The following is a 4080-nucleotide window of genomic DNA, read 5'->3' as shown; positions in this document are numbered from 1 at the left end:
TTTTATTTTATTTAATTTTAATTTTATTTTATTTTTATTTTATAAACTTTTTTTTTTAATATAAATTGCAACATTTACAAACAATTGAGAAATAATAATAATCAAAATAAGTACAAAAACAGTACAAAACAGCGCAGGGGGTTGTAAACTCAATAATGTAACTAAAATAGAATGCAATATATGTATATAAGTGCAAAGCCATGCTATTTTAGCATGCTAACATTAAAGCGCCACGCCGTCCCCAATATATAACATGGTATGTGACACTCGTTAACTGTTAGCATATTAAAGTTAGCATGTTACCATTAGCATGCTAACTTTTTGAGCTACTTTTGCTACCGTTTAGCCCAAATCCATATAACTTGGTACGTGACACTTGCTAACGTTATCACGCAAATGATAGCATGCTAGCAAGCTAACTCAGGCTTGCTAACTTTTTCATATTTTTTTACACTTTTTTTTTTTCTATTTCCGCAGCCATACACCTTTGAGTCGCATAACTCGGTATATGAAACATGCTGACTGTTATCATGCTATCGTTAGCACACATGCTAAGTGTTAGCATTTTTATGTAAACATGCTACTGTTTTAGGCTAGCTCTGCGGCTCTTTTTGTACAGTTACTGTCAGAACAATTGTATGTAAATGATCAAAAAACCTTCCGTTCTGAGTTCCCAATGAACAGACAAGAGGCTGTCTTTGTTGCACCAAGCAAAGGCTTGGAAAATTCCATTGGGTATGATGGGAGGAGACGGGAGGGGGTTATCTATTGTCCTCCAAGACCTGCCCAGGCCCGAGGCATCTTTTTCTTTTGTGTTAATGTGACCGAAAACAATGACTGTTTACATACTCCCCATTCCTTTAGAAACAGATGTTGTTATGTAAACAGGGAAAGTCCAAATGATAAGAGGTGGCGTACAATCTTTCGCCAGAGCATGCTAAGACACTGTAAGAGGTTACAGGTCGACGGCGTCTCTCTGTTTAATTATTTGCCTCTTGTCTTGTTTAATAGATGTCATCAGTGTTTGAACCTGACAGTTACACCTACAAGTCACCAGTGTTGGTTTCGGCGGTAACTAGTACCGGTAATCTAACGCGTAATTTTTTTTTATTCAGTAATTTAGTTACCGTTACTACATGATGCGTTACTGCGTTATTTTACGTTACTTTTGATGTAGTATCGGCTAGAAACAGAAGCGCTGCGGTGTCGTTCTTCTGAATCTTCCTCTGTCACAAGCCGGAGAGAAGAAAAGAGGCGCGGTCTATGTGTGTGTGTGTGTGGGTGTGGGGAGGGGATGAGGCACACAAGTGATCCGCGGTTTGATATATGAAACAAAAAAAAAAGTTGTTGGCACGTTCAGTCCACACACAGCGTGGTCATGGCGAGCGGAGTAACGGAGGAGCTTGAACGCCCCCGCCATTGAATCGGTGTGTTTATAAGTGCAGACTCGGTTGTGCAAAACGAGGGTTTTAAACACATGCTGAACGTGCGTGAACCACGTTACGACATCCCGTCGCGCACCCACTTCAGCAATAAGATTGTGCCAGATCTTTATGAGCAGGAGAAGAAAAAAGTTGTGGATGAACTATCCCGAGCATCATCTGTTGCGCTCATGACAGACGGGTGGACGTCCAGCGGAACTATAAGCGCTCACTTCATCACAGCAGACTGGGAGATGAGAAGACACGCCCCCTCCACGAGAGTCACCTTGCGCAGGTACTGACACAAGCAGTGGAGGAAAGAAAGATAAAGATATCCCAGTCACACGTGATAATGCCAAAAATCAAATAATTACAGAGAATGAGGCAGGACTGGGACCACAGATAGGTGCTTTGCACATGTAGTGAATTTGGCATCACATAAGGGAATCTCAGTCAATAGGATGGAGCGCCTCTTTGGGAGGATCAGGAAGGTTTCTTACTTCCACCCAAGCACAACAGCTGCTCATGTGCTTAAGACAAAGCAAGAAATGCTAAAGCTGCCTGCTCATACATGATGTCCCAACGAGGTGGAACTCCACTTATGATATGTTGGAGCAGCAGGCAGCTATATACTCTGCATTGACCCACAACACCCTGAAGACAAATGTCACCCTGTCTGATGATGATGTGAGAGCGGCAGGTGAGGTCCTCCAGGTGCTTAAACCCCTCAAAAGTGTTCCATCTCTACTGAGCACTGAAACTTCACCATCTGTGTCAATGATCCTGCCACTGAAAACAAGTATTCTACAATCCATGGCTCCAAGTGTGGAAGACAGCAGCATCACTCCAGATGTCAGGCTTTATGTTTCAAGGAAGATGATGTGCCTTCTTATGTTGCACTTTAACTTGTTTTTTATTCATGGTCATTGGTCCAAGTTTAAAGAAAGGAGGAATGCCTTTTTATGTTGCACTGTTTTTCATTAATTATGTTAAAAGGAAAATAAAAATGCATGTCAAGTTGATCAACAGATTGTATTATTCTCCAGTGCAATAACAGTACTGAAATGAAGGCAAAAAGGGCATTAATGGGAGCTTTAAAAAAAAAAGAAGAAAAAAAGAAGTAACTAAATAGTTACTTTTCACAGTAACGCATTACTTTTTGGTGTAAGTAACTGAGTTAGTAACTGAGTTACTTTTGAAATAAAGTAACTAGTAACTGTAACTAGTTACTGGTTTTCAGTAACTAACCCAACACTGCAAGTCACGCATTCAGACACTCGGCACCATCTAATAAGAAACAGGCTTCCGGCGACCCCCGGCCGGAGGTCCAGGGCACAGATAGCAGGCCCATCAAAATTTCCGTGGGAATTTTCTAGTTAATATTATTGTTGCATGTGAATGCAGATGTTGCGTGAATACGTTTGCAATGCACTGGAAAGCAGGCTGTGGGACAATAAATCCACTAGCTCAATGCAATCTTAAGGAGCAGCAGTGGTGATGCATCACATGCGGAGGCGTTGTGTGGATCATCCTCAATGTTGGGAGCAAGGTGACTTTGGCTTTCCCACCAAGGGTCCTCCTTTCAAGCCGGCTAATCCCCCGCCCCAGGCAGCGGCACACATCCATGCGATTAACCCGCATCGACAAGACTGATGCATCGATCGGCCCGGTTCTTACGTAGCATGTCACTTCACTTCAAATTAGACTGGAGACAAGAGACCATCTTTACTTACTGTGTTGCATCTACGCAGGGGCGTGTTTAGTCAATTCGGGGTCCAGGGCAAACCTAGTCATCGGGGCTCCTTTACACAAGAAAAACACGGTGGTTAGAAACTCCTGTGCAAGCTTCATATTGTTAGAGCTTGATCACTGATCCCAACGCATTTTTGTTAGCACAGTTAAACCGAATGTGGCGCGGTGCTGTTATTGTGAAGGCCGGACGTGTGTGACTGGTGGGAAAAAGAGAGATAATGCCCAAGGACACAAGGCAGTGACTAGGATGGCGGAAGCGGGGATCGAACCAGGAAACCTCAAGTTGCTGGCACGGCCACTCTACCAAATGAGCTATACCACCCCATACATTATTAGCATTACAGCCTACACTCTTGTCTCTTTACTCCTGTCACTCCTTCCCTCCACCTTGTCATCCGTCCACACGTGATGTCACTTCCTGTGCAGAGCCACCAAATGGTGTCTCTCCTCCAGAAGACGCCGTCCTCGCCGGTCACCTGCCACGCGACGGGTTTCTACCCCCCCGACCAAGTCATGTTTTGTAGGAAAGACGGCGAGGAGCTCCGCGAGGACGTGGAGCACGGAGAGATGCTCCCCAACCACGACGGAACCTTCCAGATGACGGTGGACCTAAAAGTTGAGGTGACGGACGACGTGGAGGGCGAGTACTAATGCGTGTTTCGGCTACTGGCGTCGAGGAGGACTTGGATCACCAAGCTGGAGAGAAGAAACATCCTGAGCAACGCAAGCGATGAAGGTGAGAGAGACATTCAGTTGAATGGTTGTGTCCTCAAAACAAGAACATTGGAGATGTTTCCTATCAGAACTTTCAGGGTTCTTGATCCATGTCCCAATAATGTTTGATGTTTGATAGGATGCATGCAAAGTAGTCATGAAGTCTCTTCGACGCTTTTTCACTTTGTGCTTT

At 44.1% G+C, this 4080-nt stretch overlaps 1 protein-coding gene across 1 annotated transcript in view; it reads left to right on the top strand.

The window, feature by feature from the left end:
- Window positions 1-3819, top strand: part of LOC133617004 (polycomb group RING finger protein 3) — a 122191-nt gene extending 118372 nt beyond the window's left edge. The window contains exon 11 of the transcript XR_012050887.1: window positions 3600-3819. The gene's annotated coding sequence lies outside the window, so the exon portion shown is untranslated. The remainder of the gene's footprint in view (window positions 1-3599) is intronic.
- Window positions 3820-4080: the final 261 nt, after the last annotated feature.

The sequence above is a fragment of the Nerophis lumbriciformis genome, linkage group LG16, assembly GCF_033978685.3.
Source record: "Nerophis lumbriciformis linkage group LG16, RoL_Nlum_v2.1, whole genome shotgun sequence".
Classification (NCBI taxonomy): domain Eukaryota; kingdom Metazoa; phylum Chordata; class Actinopteri; order Syngnathiformes; family Syngnathidae; genus Nerophis; species Nerophis lumbriciformis.
This window is presented reverse-complemented; position numbering and strand designations above follow the sequence as displayed.